This window comes from Lepus europaeus, chromosome 13, assembly GCF_033115175.1.
Source record: "Lepus europaeus isolate LE1 chromosome 13, mLepTim1.pri, whole genome shotgun sequence".
Taxonomy (NCBI): domain Eukaryota; kingdom Metazoa; phylum Chordata; class Mammalia; order Lagomorpha; family Leporidae; genus Lepus; species Lepus europaeus.
Window position 1 is genome coordinate 75,322,541 of NC_084839.1, and position 16,783 is coordinate 75,339,323.

The following is a 16,783-nucleotide window of genomic DNA, read 5'->3' on the forward strand; positions in this document are numbered from 1 at the left end:
TGTACAACTCCCTCTCTTTGTCCTTGACTCTCTTTTCTCATCATTGACTCACGTACTGCAGGCTCCACTGCTCACTGTCCATCAACATTTCCAGTTGCTACTGTGGCTGATCATCAAGTTTGCTGCTTCCTGTTTCTTCAGCCACCTGCCTCTTCTGGCTCACATCTCAGCATTGGGTGGAAGGGTAGCCTTTTACAGACAGTTTCTGCCAATCAGCTTGACAGCCATTCAGGGCCCATTGGGTTCATCTTTGGAGCATCCAGTCATCTTGGCATTAGGTCTCTTCACCTTGATACTCAAGGAGGTTGCATTTTTTGCTCATTAAGTTGGCTACGTTTTCATCCTGTCTAGCTTTATGTCAGCAGTCATTAGAAAAGCTTGAGATTCTGGATGGCTAGTCCCTGAGTGACTAAAATTTTACCCTGAGTGTTTATTTTAATTGCATCTTCTCAAACTCTCATAGAGCATCTAGGGGGTTGAATAACTTTTCATTGATTGAACAACTGAAACCGAGATGCAGAACACATTATAAACATTTTTAAAGTGAAGCCTTTCTCAGAAAGATACATGTGTCTCCCATTGTTTATGTTTGCTAAGGCTGTCATGACAAGATACCACAAACTGGGTGTCTTAATGCCATAGAAATTTATCCTATCCTGTTTCTTAAGGATAGACATCCAAAATCAGATTTTTGGCAGCACCAGGGATCTCTGAAAGCTGTAGATTGGGGGCCAGTGCTGTGACGTAGTGGGTAAAGCCGCCACCTACAGTGCCAGCATCCCATATGGGTGCCAGTTCAAGTCCCGACTGCTCCACTTCCGATCCAGCTCTCTGCTATGGCCTGGGAAGGCGGTGGAAGAGGGCCCAAGGCCCTTGCACCTGCATGGGAGACAGGAAAGAAGTTTCTGGCTCCTGGCTTTGGATCAGTGCAGCTCTGGGTATTGCAGCAAATTGGGGAGTGAACCATCAGATGGAAGACCTCTCTCTTTTTCTCTCTGTCTCTCTGTCTCTCCTTCTCTCTCTGTATAACTGACTTTCAAATACATAAATAAACAAATCTTAAGAAAAAAAAAAAAGCCATAGAGGGAGAATCCTTTATTACCTCTTTCTTCCTAGTATCTAGTTGTTTGCTGGCCGTTGTAGGCTTTCCTTGACTTGTAGCTTCCGTCCTCCAGTCTCTATGAGATCATGTTCTCCCCTAACATGTCTGTGTTTGGTCTCTTCTGTGAAGAATTCATTTGCATTGAATTAGAGAATTCAGTTTGACTTCATCCAAATTTGATAATAGCTGTGAAGATCCATTTCCAAATAAGGTCATACTCATAGGTATTGAGGATCGGGACTGTGGCGTAGCCTCTGCAGAACTCATTGAGCAACAACTTTGTCAGTGGACTCTGAGATGAGCATGACGACACAGGGGTGTGGGTTGGAGATACATTCTGATTATTAGGGGTACATTTAGGAGAGATGTCAGGGAAAAATTTTCTCCTCTTCTGTCCTGTTCATTGTGCTCTTACTTCCACCCCCAGTACATACTCTTACTTCTTAACTTAATGTTAGAAAGTACAGTTATTTTTAAAAGAATCAATGTTTGAAATAAAGCTCACAAATAGTTGTGGTCTACAGGGAAATAACCCAGCTCTTCCAAAATATCTATGCTTTTATTGTTCAGACATTTGTAATTTCCACATGTTGTTTATTTTACTTTTAGAAAACTGTGCAGCTTAAGCAGAAAGGAATAATGTTGTGTAAAATGACAGCCTAGAATGTGTATGATTAGGGTTGATCATGAATTTCTGTGATGATAATACTGGTACAAGTACTCTATACTAATATGTCTGTTTCTGCTATCCAGAATAGTGAAAAAAGTGAAAGTGACTACACTTAATAGACATGTACTATACTCAGTAAATGAGTAATTATTTTTATAATATTATAAAAGAACATAATATTAAAATTATACTCACTGAGCAGTTGAAGATGTAATGAAAGTTGGGGATTTACAGAAAGGATTTAATAACTGCATTTTATTTTTAATAACAGAACTGTGTAGGCCACCTTTGCATACCTAAGAAAAATGCAAAAAAAAGTTTAGGTTGGGGAGAGTATGTTGACCATGTTAACATAGGGACTGTATACCTACATTTGCCAGCAGGTAAATACCATGAAATTTTCAAGTCATTTATTACCATTCCCTCATTTTTTCTTTAAAAGGAAGTGAACACTAAGAAGCACAAGATGGGACCCCTTTGCTTCAGGTCAGCCTGCAAGAGATCAGAGAGATTCTGAGACTGGCACAATGATTCGAGCATGGATCTAAACATTCATACACCAAATGGTGTCCAAAATGTCTGGGAATATAGGGAAAATACAGTAATTGGATCCCTGCTTTAAATTTTGATGTCTTTGATAGAAACCAATGTTGAATGGAGGTTGAAGAAAAAATACTGAACATATCATTTGCAGAATTCATTAGCATACTTTTCAAAAGTGATTTTGTCCTATATCTCCTAACATTTTGTGTATCCTACATAAACTTAAATGAGGCCATGGGTAATGTTTACAATGGGAAGAGAAAAGAGGCCAAAACTGACTGACTTCCAGTAATCTACATTCTTTGGTTCATCTCCACACTTCCCCTCATGCAACCGATGTGATCAGTGGAGCCTCTTGCCTTTGGAAATCTTTGTAGAAACCAAGCGGGCTCATTTGGGTGCCTGATGTTAGGAGGTTAGCCTTGAAATCTCACTATTGACTTAAGTTTGCTTGGTATGAGACTGAAAACTAATTATGACGAAGAATGTATTTTCCTGAGATATCACCATCTATATTCTTTGTCCTTCAGCAGTCTAGCTGGTTGTGGAGATTATGTAGTATGTGACTAATCTCTGCCAACTCTCAGAAGCATGGCTAACAGCTACAGTTGGAAGGATGAAGAAAAGAAAACTTAATACCTACATCTTTCTCAGAGATAGGGAGAGAGAGACACACACACACATAAAGAGGGAGATGTATAGCGAGATCTATATGTATATGTATAGATATAGAATATCTATATAATATCCATATGTAGGTCTATATATCTTTGTCTACAATATCTAGATCTATATAGATATCTATATATGCACATACATATTTTGGGCCACTCTTAGCTAAAATTATAGCTGACTAAGTACCCTTATATACTCAATATTCCCAACTGGCTAAATGTATCTGCTTCTTCTATATATATATATTAGTTTCCTAATATTGACTCAGTGGGCATTTCTCTATTGATGTTCTATGGATGATTCTTGTTAGTGAGTCTTTCAGAATCAAGTCCAAAATAAGAAGAGGGCAAGAACTGTGACATTATCTTGAATATCTAAGACTAGAAAGCTTCTTTCACAAAACAGGTGCTTAAGAAATGCTTACTGAATGACCAAAAGGGTGAGCTAAATGATGTGTAACTGTTCGTATACTTTGCACACATACGCACATTTATAGTAATGATCGTACCATCAGCTCTGCCAACTCAGACTGTCATTCTGACCCTAAACTCCCCAGTCCCCTGCCCCCTGCCCACCATTAAGGCCGTATCCCCCTCTGGTAGGACATTTTCCCTTTAAAACTTGATATTTGTTTTCATCTTATTCCATTTATTTAAAAATGTTCTTGTGAGGTGGAAGAAGAGAAGTGTGTCACAGATGTTACAACCCGAGTGACATGCTTTATGGAAGCCAAGAAAGCATTGATTAGCACATTTTGACAGTTTATCTTTTTGCATTTAGGGTTTTGAGTTATCTTAAATCAATTTTTATTACCTATTGCCAGATCCTCCTACTACACAAATATATTTTTGTTAGCTGTGCTTTATTATAATTGATGTTCCAATGTGCATTTAGATGCTGTGTCTTCTTTGAATATTCTTAATATAGGAGCCAGAATGGTGGTGACAGAGACATCCCCTGTCAGGTAGCAAGGAGGATTTGTGGCTCTATTCATTTTAAGAAACTGCCATTTAGTGGTGAATAAAAAATATCTTTGGCAAATCAGAAACTAATGTTAAAACCATGCCATTTAAATTCAAGAATAACATCATTTTAGTTTTTTTCCTCCCAACAAACAGAGAAGAAAATCAATTTTTCCCTATGTTGCATTTTAAAATATAACTTAAGTTACCTGGAATTTTATAGGACCATCAACCATGTTTGCTAGACCGATTATTTGGAACATTTTTTGCTTGGCTTCTAATTGTGAAATGTGTAGTAAAATTGTCTATGATTAATCAACTTTTTTCATTAAGAGAATTTTTGCCATGTTTTGTTTAGCCAAAGACTACTTTAGAAAAAGTTAGATTTTATTTTACCTTGGAGCAATTTCAAGCCTTGTTTATTTAGCTGTCCTCTGTAAGATGCAAATAATATAATGTACTCTTTCATACTTTCCATTTGCTTTTCTTTATATTTTGTTTTTATTTTCATTGATATGAAATCAGTAATGCAAATAGTATTTAATTTTATTAGTGACAATTTTGAAATGTCATCAGAACTTATAAATGTACAACGGTAAGCATGATATAAAGACATAAAACTGACATTATTGGCTTCAATTATATGGTATAACTAGGGGACAATTGTATATTCATGAACTGTATCAAAACCAGAATATTTTTCAAAAAATGATGGAACACCAGTGGGTACAAAACTCGTGGTAAACTGAAGCAAATACAGAACTCAGAATCTAGAGACCCAGCTTCTGCCCTGGACGCTGGCCCTGGTCGGCTGAGAGCTTGAGCAAGCTACAGAAACACTTGGTAATTGTCTTCTGAGATGGAGGAGCTCAGTTCCACCAGTGAGCTCATGTTTCCTGTTTTTTCAGAAGTAGGCAGTCATTTAGATTCTCAAATAGTTCTGAGTGACTTGTGGCTATCTTACTTATTTTTACAAGATACTAGAAACTGGATTTGTTCCCTCCAAAGCATATGAAGAACACACTTTTTTGCACTTAACACTACTAGTTTGCTTAAAGGGTTATATAAAAAAAAAAGAAACAATTTTTCTTGACTTGAATATAAATTAGTATGCACTTAACATTTGGAAACAAAGGGACAGTTGTGTGTTCATTTCTTCATGTACATTGTCCTTTTTTGTGATGCAGACAGAGCTGATAGGTGTTCATTTTAACATTTCATTTCTCCATAAAGGACATTAAAAAAAACCACAAAACTTCAAGATCTACGCTATGGAAATGGAGATTAGATTTTTATGAGTGAGTCAGAGGAGCACATCAAAAGCGTAACTGTCCTCTTTCCTTGGAAGGCAGTGTTTTCTGGCCTCAAAGTCACACTTGAATTTTGCATCTGCTTAAATTTAGGCTGCATGAGGTCCTCCTAGGTATTTTTTAAATTCTTAAATTTGGACATTAAATCCAATCCACCCCCCAACCCCACCTCCCCGGAGGCAGGTGTTTTGTCCAGTGGTTAGAGTTGCCTGGGATGTACATATCTGGTAATGGAGTGCCTGGTTCATTCCTGGCTACATTGTTTCTCCTATTGATGCACATTCTTAGAGGCAGTAGACTATGGCTCAAGTACTTGGGACCCTGCCCCTGTTGGATGGTACCTGGATGGATTTCAAGGATCTTGGTTTCAGCCAGGTCCAACACCTGTTGGGGGCATTTGTGAAGTGAACCGGGAGATGGAAGATATCTCTTAGAATCCATGTCTCTGTTTCCTCTGTTTCTCTTTCAAATAAAATTAAAAATAAATGAATTAAAATTTAAAAAGAACCAATCCCCTTTACTCTGCATTTCCTCATATATTATCTTAATCAACAGAAGGAAATCTTGGTGTCTTCCACATTTGCATGTTCAGATGTTAATGGGTGGTGCCTGCCTCTTTCATTCAGTATTGGGTGCTGACATAGTAAAAATATATATATATATATATATATTTATTGGAGAGAGAGAGAGAAAGAGAGAGAGAGAGAGAGAACCCCCATCTGTTGGTTCACTTTCCTGTACCTGCAGTGGAGCTAAGTGGAGGCCAAAGCTGAGAAATGGGAACCCAGGTGACAGGAACTCAATTACCTGAGCCCTCACTGATACCTCTCAGAATGCTCATCTCATCATCAGGGAGCTAGAGTCAGGAACCAGAGCCAGGTGTCAAACCCAAACACTCTAATACGGGACCTGGGGATCTTGAACACTGTCACATACCCTCCTGAGGCTAACAGTTCTGATAATAATATCCCTGTTTGTTTAATCTAGAAGCAAGATACAGCATTATTTCCTGATTCACTCATCACATTAATTGGTTTTTGAAGTCAAATTTCAACTACCAAGTACTGTAACAACATACTGACATCTGAGTAGACTTGTGTTTGTGGAATGGTTATAGGAGAATAGAGACACGGATTAATGGAAACATTTATTGATTTAAGGATATACAGGGGCCAGTGATGTGGCATAGCAGGTAAAGCCATCACCTACAGTGCCGGCATCCCATATGGGTCCCAGTTTGAGTTCTGGCTACTCCACTTCTGATCCAGCTCTCTGCTATTGCCTGAGAAAGCAGTAGAAGATGGCCCAAGTCCTTGGGCCCCTGCACCCATGTGGGAGAGCTGGAAGAAGCTCCTGGCTCCTGGCTTTGGATCAGCGTAGCTCTGGCTGATGCGGCCAATTGGGGAGTGAATCAATGGATGGAAGATCTCTCTCTCTCTCTCTCTCTCTCTCTCTCTCTCTCTCTCTTTCTGCCTCTCTTTCTCTCTGTGTGTAACTCTGTCTTTCAAATAAATAAAGATAGAGAGGTAGAGACAGAGAGAGAGGTCTTCCATTCGCTGGTTCACTCCCCAGATGGCCGCAACAGCCGGAGCTGTGCCGATCCGAAGCCAGGAGCCAGGAGCTTCTTCTGGGTCTCCCACACAGATGCAGGGGCCCAAGGACTTGGGGCATCTTCTACTGCATTCCCAGGCTGTAGCAGAGAGCTGGATGGGAAGAGGAGCAGCTGGGACTCAAACTGGCGCCCATATGGGATGCCGGCGCTTCAGGCCAGGGCTTTAACCCGCTGCGCCACAATGCCGGCCCCAAATAAATAAATCTTTTAAAAAAGAATATAGATAAGTCTGCAGTATGCTTTATAATAGAGAGGCTTGCTTTACATAGGTGAGATTATTGAAAATTTGGATTTATACAAAATTTATCAGATGTGTAGTTCCCTTACAAATGATTTACAATAGCTTTTCTTAACTAAATAGTTTATATAGTGCACTTATTTCAGAAACCCATGTACTGCACAATGAAATTTATATATTACCGATTTCTTTTTATTTTATAAAAATATTAAGTGGAATTGGTTTCACTATTGATTCCCTGGGCTCCATTTTTCTCTCAAGTTTACCACATCACTATCATCTCCAAATTTATAGCCTTCTATTGCATTCAAGCCCAAGATAATAATCACCTTTTTATGGAATGTGACTATTGCTACATTTAAAAGGTCCTTGCAACGGTCTCGTTTGTGAAGTGTGCCATATTGCAGTTTGATAATCTTTCTGGCTACAGTAATGTAAAATTACCCTACACCCTCTCCTCCCAAACCAGGAAAAGACTACAGCTGAAATAATTAAAATCCATATGCTTAATGATGTGTGCCTTCTGCAAGGTGGTGCATTACTGTCTCTAACGATGTTTAATAGCTCATAACATTCAATACACTTCATCTTCAGTTACTGACATTTATAATAGTTTTGCATCCTGAACATATCTCAGTAGGGGGAAACTGCCTTGAAACAGAGTCAATTATCTACCTGGGTAAAGAACACTGGACCTAACCAAATGAGGACACAATATTTGTCTTTGAGCTGCTCGAGCCACTGAACCAGGATTGTAACAAGGCCATGTGACTCTGCTGGGGTTTTGTTAGATGAGGAAGTTTTGATTGACTGGTGCACATTGCATTGTGTTGGTCTCACAGACCCCATGAGACTGTGGCCAGAGTCCCTGATTGGGATGTCAAGGGACTGAGGACTTGGCCCCCCACCAGAGACCTGACGTGTGCAGATCACTCACAACAGGGTATCTGTGAGATCGAGGTATTGAATGATGGCTGAGGAGGTGCCATGGGAATAGAAATTCTCCACAGGCACGTCATAGATTATAATCCCATCGGATTTATTTTGCACCTAATTTCACTGAGAGAGCTTCTTGAACATAACGAAGAATGATAAAACAGACCATGGAGCCTTGGTAGAATATCAAAGAAACAAGCAACTTTCTCACAGCATTTACATAGTCTTGATATGGTTTGCCTGGTAGTTTTTAGAAATATGAGCAGATGAGGCTGTCTTCTGAATACTACATTTCTACGCCAAAGATTATCTTGTCTTTCAGCGGCAGAACCTGAACTGTGTGAAGCACTGGTCTTAGATGCTCAGTGCTCGAAGTGCCTGCAGGAAGTAGCTTATTTTAATGAAGAGTTTCCTTGAGGAAATACAGAATTTCATCATTTCTGAGCCTTAGAGAAAAGTTCTGATTGTCATCGTTGACCTTTTCCCCCGTGATGGATCTGAGTCATAACCAGCCTAGGGTAAAATGCAGGCATGGCTCTGTAACATTCTTGACTTTTTCCAAGAAGTTTTAAGACATCTCTCCTTTGGTGGCAACTGCCTGTGTGGGCAAAACAAAGCAGCAGCAAAGGAGTTGCTACTTTGCCCAGCACCTACCTATTTCAGTTACAGCTTGCCTGCTGCTTCCTGAACTCACAAATCCAACTTTAAAATGTAAAAAGGAATATGATTTCATTGTGAAGTTTGCAGTATTTGGGGCTTTGTTTGCCTCTTCTCCTTGCTTACAAATCAATTCAGTATGGTTCAAAATGTAAAATGCCAGACTGGCTTTCCCTTCCTTCACCCAACAAGATTTGTTGAGTGAGGACAGCTTGTTACACTCTGTGGACTTAATGAGATGGCATACTAGCCCTCAGCTCCTAATCTAGGTCCAGACAGAGCTATGGAAGAACTTGCTACCTTAATACAATGAACAGAATGTTAAAGATATTTCTATAGTACTGTTTTCACGAGCCTAAACTGTAGAGCCAGGCTCCTTTTGAGTGCTTACTTTACTGCTTACCATCTGTTTGAACTTAGGCAAGTAACCTCTTTCTCTCTTCAGTTTCCTGATACAAGTGTGACAATATGAGTACTTACTTTACCAGACTTTTTTCAGCAGTAAATTGATTGGTACATGTAAACATCTTTGAACAAAACCTGATATATATGCATTCTTTAAAAGAAGTAGTATTCCAGTGGGAGCCACATGTTCAAAATATTGTCTGGGAGCATGGATTTTGCCCAGTGATTAAGACACTGACATCCCATATCCAGTGCCTGGCTTTGATACCTGCCTCTGGCTCCTGGCTCCGGCTTCTGCTATGCAGACCCTGAGAGGTAGCAGATAATAGCTCATGTAGCTGGGTCTCTGCCATACATGCAGGAGACCTGGATTGAGTTCCCTGCTCCTGGCTTCAGCCTTGGCACAGCTCCTGCCACTGTGGGCATTTGGAGAGTTAAACATAAGCAGGCTCTCTCTCTACTCATTCTCTCCTCCTCAAGTAAAAAATAAAATAGAATATTGATTTAAAGTAGACACAATCTAGTGGAATCCTGAAATGGAAGGAATATTTTTAAACCTGACAGTATTTTTCTTTCATTTTTTGTACTTTTTTATTTTTAATTGACACAAAATCATACATATTTAGAACTCCATCTGATGTTCTATACATGTATGTGTAATGTCTAATGTAATATCTAAACATAACTATCTCCTCAAAAAGTTAACATCTTTTACACTGAAAAACATTCAAAATTCTAGGTTTTTGTAGAGTAATATTCAGTGCATTATCAATATCAATAGTTATCCTAGTATGCAATAAGACACTTCTTACTCACTACTAACTGTAAATTAGTATGTGTTAATCAGTCTTTCTCAATTTCTCCCTCCTCTCCTCAGCCTCTGGTGATCATCATTATACCTGTGTTTCTTTGAAATCAATGTTTTTGGATTACATATTTGAGTGAGATCATGCAGTTCTTGTCTTTCTGTACTTGGCTTATTTCGCTTAACATAATAACCTCTGGTTCCATCCATGCTGATGTCAAGATGTCTTCCTTTTTATGGCTGAGTAGTACTCTGTTTTGTACATGTTCCCCCATTTTCTTTATTTCTTGATCTGTCAATGGACACCTAGGTTTTTCTGCTTTTTGACTATTGTGAGCAGTGCTGCAATAAACATGGGAGTGCAGATGTCTCTTTGACAAAGTGATTTATTTTCTTTGGATATATATCCAGGAGTAAGATTGCTGGTCATATGGTAGTTCTCTACTTAGTATTTTAAGCAACCTCCAAGGTGTTTTCCTCAATGGCTCTACTAATTTACATTCCTACCAAAAGCATGGAAAGATTCCCTTTTCCCTACATCCTCGCCAACTCTAGTTATCTTTTGTCATTATTTTACTTATTTATTTATTTTTGTTTAAAATGCAGGGAGACAGGGAGAGGAGAAGGAGAGGGAGAGAGAGAGGGAGTTGGGGGGGAGAACGAGAGAGAGAGAGAGAGAGATCTTCTATTCACTAACTCACTCCCTAAATGCTCACAACAGCCAGGGCAGGGCCATGTCAAAGCCAGGGGCCTGAAACTCAGCCTGGGTCTCCCACGTGTGTGGCAGGGACTCAAATACTTGAGTTATTACTGCTGTTACCCAGGGTGCACTTTAGCAAGAAGCTGAAGTCAGAAGCCAATCTGGCCTTGAACTAGGTACTCCAATAAGGAATGCAGGCATCCCAAACCACATCTTAACTTCCGTAGGAAATTCCCACCCTAATCTTTCATCTTTTTTATAATAGCCACTCTAACTGGAGCTGAGTTCATAGGTCACTGTGGTTTTGATGTGCATTATCCTGTTGACATGTTAGTCATGTTGGGTATTTTTCCATGTACGTGTTGGCCATGTATATGTCTTCTTTTGGCATTGTCTGGATTTTTAAAAATTTTGTTTTGGTTTGGTTTGGATTTTGCTCTTCTATTGAATCGAGTTCCTTATATAATCTTGTTTTTAACCCCTTGTCAGGTATATAACGTGTAGATATTTTCTCATGCTCTGTAGGATATCTCTTCACTCTGTTACTAATTTCCTTTGCTGTGTAGAAGCTCTTCAATTTGATGAAATCCAATTTGTCTATTTTTGCTTTCGTTTCCTGTGCTTTTGTGGCCTGATCCAGAAGACCCTCGCCCATTCCAATGTCCTGAAGCATCACTCCTTTTTTCTTTTAGAAAGTTCAAAGTTTCAGGTCTCATGTTAAGTTCTTCAGTCTATTCTGAGTTGATTTTTGTGTATGGTGAGAGATGGGGTGTGGTTTAGTCCAGTTCCATTCTTCTACATGTGGATGCCTAGTTTTTCTAACATTGTTTATCAAAAAGATTGCCCTTTATTTCCCAATGCATGTTCTTATTAGCACCTTTGTCAAAGATCAGTTGACTGTAGAGGACTGGTTACTTCTAGGTCTCTATTCTATGATGGAAGAAATGTTTGATTCCTCCTGCAGCATCATCTGCTTGCTGTTGGAAGCACCCTAGAAAAAGGTAGTCCTATTTGTCATGCAGTTAGTCCAGAGGTTCTCAGCTAAATCAGCACAAGCTCAATTCATCCTTTCAGTACATGAGCCAACTCTGGATAATTCTCAAAGAGAACTCACTTACGTCTTCCAAACCAGGAGCCAAGAGGCACTGTGTAATGTGTCAAGAGCCACTGTGATAACATTGTAACTTTCACAGTGTTTTCCACCTTGGCCTTTTTAACACTTCAATTTGCTTCATCTCAAATGAAGATATATCTTTTCCCATTTTGCTCTGAGAATTAGCTAGCCAAAATAGTGACTTTCAGGTGTCCATTGTCTCACACGTTGTACAAAATAATAAAAATTATAAAACATCTAGAAGTAGGACACTGTCTTCTCAATTACTGTTTAAAAATTGTATTTTTTTTCCCATGAGCTTGGTGAGTGCATGGTCCATTGAGGATGCACACTTTGAGTAGCAGAAAAGGCCAAGGTCTTGGGAACCTGTCTTCATAATTTTGGGACTCGGTATCTCCTATTTTTGCTTTCTACTCCATTGCACACTTGCGCATTGCTCTGCAGAATACATTTCTCAGTTCCATGTAATATTTGTAGCTTGAGGAAAAGAGGTATGAAAAATGTTGTGAGGTAGGCATAGGTCATCAGGAAAGGGGAATAAACCATAGTTAAGAGGATGGAAACTTCTCTAGGAATTTCTCATCTTGTCTAGGAATTCTGTAACAGGGAGAGTCATATCAAGAGTATTGTCTATCAATACATCCTAGGTAATTCATGCAATTAGACAAAAAGGGAATATTATATAATTAGACAAGGGACGATTTTTTTTACATGTGATAGTTGCTGGTAAAAGATAAAAGCACAGAGGACTTTCTGGAAGACAGCTCATTAGATGTTTCCTGGTAGTTGTCCTTGGTTATGACAACTGGATGCTATTTTAGTCCCTTTGCATTGTCTGTATTTCTTAATTCACACAAGGAGAAGATATTTATTTATTGGATAATGAAGATATTGACTAATGTGAAGTATCGCACAAGGTCCACCACAATGTCTCTCTCTACTCGGTAATGATTGTTGTCTCTACTTCTGTTTGTTTTGCTGTGTTTGCTGTGTGGCTCACACCTTTCTTCCTTTCCTCTCTACTTCCATCCTCAGTCTGGCTTCCATCAGCTGATTCCATGGGATGACTACAGTGCCTATCATTCCTGAAAGACAAGATCCTCCTCTCCATCCAGGACCATCTCCTATTCTGAATTTTCCATTTCTTCTGCACACACTGTATACACATAGCTGTTCCCCATGCCTTTCTTCTTGCTGAGTTGTCCATTGGTCAGTTGTCAAATGTTCAAATGTGCTCAACTTTAATGCAAGCCCACTCTTTAAAGGACGAGCCACATGGCTTTTATAGCATTTCCATTCCAGATATGCGCCTACCTGACTGTGCTATCTCTGCTGCTTTTCCTGTCTTCTATTTGGTTATCTTATACTTTTCTTCTACATGGTTCCACATATGGGTTGATAACTACCTCAAGATTATACACAATTGTGTATCCATTTCAGAACTCCCAGGGTAGCATAGGAACCAGTTCAGATGCAATATGAAAAGTAAGCATCATCACTATCTTTTTTTTTTTTCGGTATACAATGCCTTAAAGCAGTAAATACTTTTACTGGACAGATGTTTTCATGTTTCTAATCAAGAAAACCAAGCAAAATGCGCTTCGAATCCTGTGAGATGGAGTTCATCAATCTTGCCATACTGTGGAGGGTTGCAGTGAGAGTGGAAGGAATGATGTTAATGATGATAATAAAGCCTTCATTATGAGCAAGGCCTTACACTAGGTGCTTTTTAAATGTGCCTGCTCTGTTTGGAATTATAATGTCATCTGGGAGACAATCCCATCATTATCTTCACCCCCCATTTATAGCTAGACAACTAAAGCACAAAGTTTGAGTAAGTACCAAGCTTATTATTTAGTAACGGTTGGGGTGAAGTCTGGATTTGAACCCAGGTCTTTGTGACTTTAAATATGTATTCTTTTTTAATCCATGAATAAAGCTTTAATCCAAGTAAAGCTTTTGGAACATCAAAATATTATGGAAGGACTTATATGCATCCATTGTTTCTTCTCATTTACTTATTTGATGATGTTCATTTTCCTTTGTTCCCATAGGTGGCAGTAGCTTGAGGTAATCAAAGGCTTTGCCATAGGAATGCAAATGCTTCTTCAAGTAAATGAGATTAAATACTAGAATACATGACAACATAACAAATCTCTAATACTCTTCCATGGCTCCCATTTTCTCTCCTTTGCATACATGCCATTTCTTAGCTAAATGTTTTAGTCTTACAGGAAAGCAGTTTTCTGGGAAAAGAGCTGATTTTATCCTAATAAACTGACTTACCATTTTGCAATATGGATTTCTGTTTTAATTCAGTGTTACTATAGGGTTATAAGACACATTAAGGGGCCGGTGCTGTGGCGTAGTGGGTAAAGCCACTGCCTGCAGTGCTGGCATCACATATGGGTGCTGGTTTGAGTTCCAGCTGCTCCACTTCTGATCCAGCTCTGTGCTGTGGCCTGGGAAAGCAGTAGAGGTTGACCCAAGTCCTTGGGCCCCTGCACCCATATGGGAGACCCGGAAGAAGTTTGTACTGATCCTGGCTTTGGATCAGTACAACTCTGGCCATTGTGGCCACCTGGGGAGTGAACCAGCGGATAGAAGACCTCTCTCTCTCTTTCTCTCTCTCTCTCTGCCTCTACCTCTCTGTAACTCTGCCTTTCAAATAAATAAAAAGAAAGGACACATTCAAGTTTTAGCTGATTTCAGATTGCATTTCCTTCATAATCTTTAATAGTGTGAAATCATTTGTATCTGCTTAAGATAAGTATTTACTTTTAATTTAAATTGAATGAAATTATTTCCAATTCATCTTAGAATGATTTCAGTATTTAGTCTCAGTTTTCCGTTTGCAGAGTCACATTTTCTAACGTGGATTTTTCTCTGCTTTTCTATTTCTCTCCTTTTCTTTCTCATTCCCCTACTCTGTTTCTCTCTCAGGGATATCTGCCAAGCTACTTCCAGGGGTACCTACTGTGGGCCCCAGAATAATTAGCTTCCCCTAACAGCTTTACACATTTCACCTGCTGGATGGAGCCCTGTTATAATGACCCCACTATATGACAATCCAAACTTGAATCAGTTTGATTAGGAATAATGTGTGTGCCTCCGTGTGCTAAGAGAAAGTTGTGCATTACTCTTCCTGGGACTCTGTTCTGGGAGTAGCCCTGTGTGAGTTATGTGCTTTTACCCGAGCTGGGACTCCTAACTAATTTAACCTGCAGAATTTGGGGTCAACCATGTAGCTCCCCAGTTTCACGTGCAGAATAAATCTGTTTCCTTGAATAACTGGACCTATTCCAACAGCAGCTGACTTACCCATTAACATTTTATATACATTTTTCGACTCTGCCTGTGGTGACTCTCTCAGTATTTCATTACACCTGTCTTGGCATACAGTGTTCTTTATGGCCACACCTTGGAGAGCAGAAATAAAATAGCATTCTTCTCCTTGCTGATTTGCCATTGATTCTTTGTAGCTGGAAAGGGAGGTATGAGAGCAGGAGATATTTTGTACATGTGTGGCAAGGGTAGGTCACCTGGGTGGAATACTTCTACGTGTGATTCTCCTAACTTAGGCCACTGTCTTAAACTTTGCTTAGATGTGCAGGCTCTGCATCTTGAAATGTCATCATTGTGCCAGGACGGTAATGGATGTTTAAGCTCCTCCCCTGCTGTGGTTGTACATCAGCCTATTTGTGCCTAGGTTTAAAGCCTAATCTGGTCAGCAGTGCAATATGCTTACGGTCGATCGCAGTGTCCTTTAAAAGTCCAACATCACTATATATTTCCTTGCATGCTCACATTCCCGAGTATAAAAAGTATCGCTGTGAGGGTTTAAATAACCATAAAACTAATGGAGAGAATTCCATTACATTCTGATCTACCTATAAAGTAAGAGGTTTTTTTTTTTTTTTTATTTCCCCTGTATCTTAGGATAAATTACAGGATGCACAGATTTTTACTGCTATCATTGGTTTTATTTAAATGTGCCAGATTTTGCTCAGTAGGTGAAGAATTATCATTTCTATTTCAAAAATTAAGTAGCTTTTCCCTGAATTAAACAATCTGTCACGTTAATTCTATTGTTCAGGTTTACTGACGCTCTTACACCCCCGTGCCTGCTTCACTCTCTGAAGCTCCATTTGCGCTCTCTCCAGCGCTCCCCAGCCCAGGTAAAGCCCACTCACTGGTAGTTTCTGAGCCTCATCCTACTGAATCATCTCCCTGTGTCTCTCACTCCTGGGGTCCCTTCATGCAAGTGTGCACCTGACTCCTTATTGTGTCCTTATGCATCCACCACTCCACCTTCTCCCAAATAGCCCCTGATCTCACTGTTTATGCCACAGGAAGCTCATTAAGACCCAGCTCCGCCCAGTACCGCGTTGCTGTGTCTCTGGTTCAAACCCTCTGTACTGCTCTCTCAGACAATAACTAATTTGCCCTGATCACTCTATTTTTTCTGCCTTAGTCTTGTCCCCTCCAGTTTAGTTTATGTAATGTGGCTAAAATAATCTTCCAAACAGAATCGACGAGTGTCACTCCGCTAGCCCTGCTGAGGATGCGGGATAACCGCTTCCTATGGTGCTTCGGGAATTGCTGCCTCACTGCCCGCCGTCCTCCCTGTGCCTCCACGGAGCTGCAGCTCCCCACGTGCCTGGGGGGCTCCAGGTTTCGGGCCTTCCACAGCGCTGGTGTGACGCAGCCTGCCCTTCCCGCCTTTGTCCTCCTCTGAAGGCATTCACAGCCCGTCAACCTTGACAGTGCCCCAGTGCACACTAAACGAGTAAATCACTCCCTGCTCCCCACTTCTCCGGCCCTGATCGCGCATCTACCACAGCACTTAATCACTGCACTCTGATTTTGCCTACTCACCTGTTTTCTCATGAGCCACTGAGCTCTCTGAAACCAGTTGTTCTTACATTGGCAATTCGAGTGCCTGGTATAGCATCTGACATGTCTGCTTAATGCCCATGTGTTGAATTGGCACAATGATCCCTAAATGTGTGCTGTATTTTGAGAAAAAGTTCCCAGCAGAGTAAGAGTGGATC

The 16,783-nt window shown here is 40.0% G+C and overlaps 1 protein-coding gene across 1 annotated transcript in view; it reads left to right on the forward strand.

Moving 5' to 3' along the window:
• CTNNA2 (catenin alpha 2) overlaps positions 1 to 16,783 on the forward strand; it is a 1,271,675-nt gene that overhangs the window by 416,431 nt on the left and 838,461 nt on the right. The gene's annotated exons all lie outside the window — the stretch shown is intronic.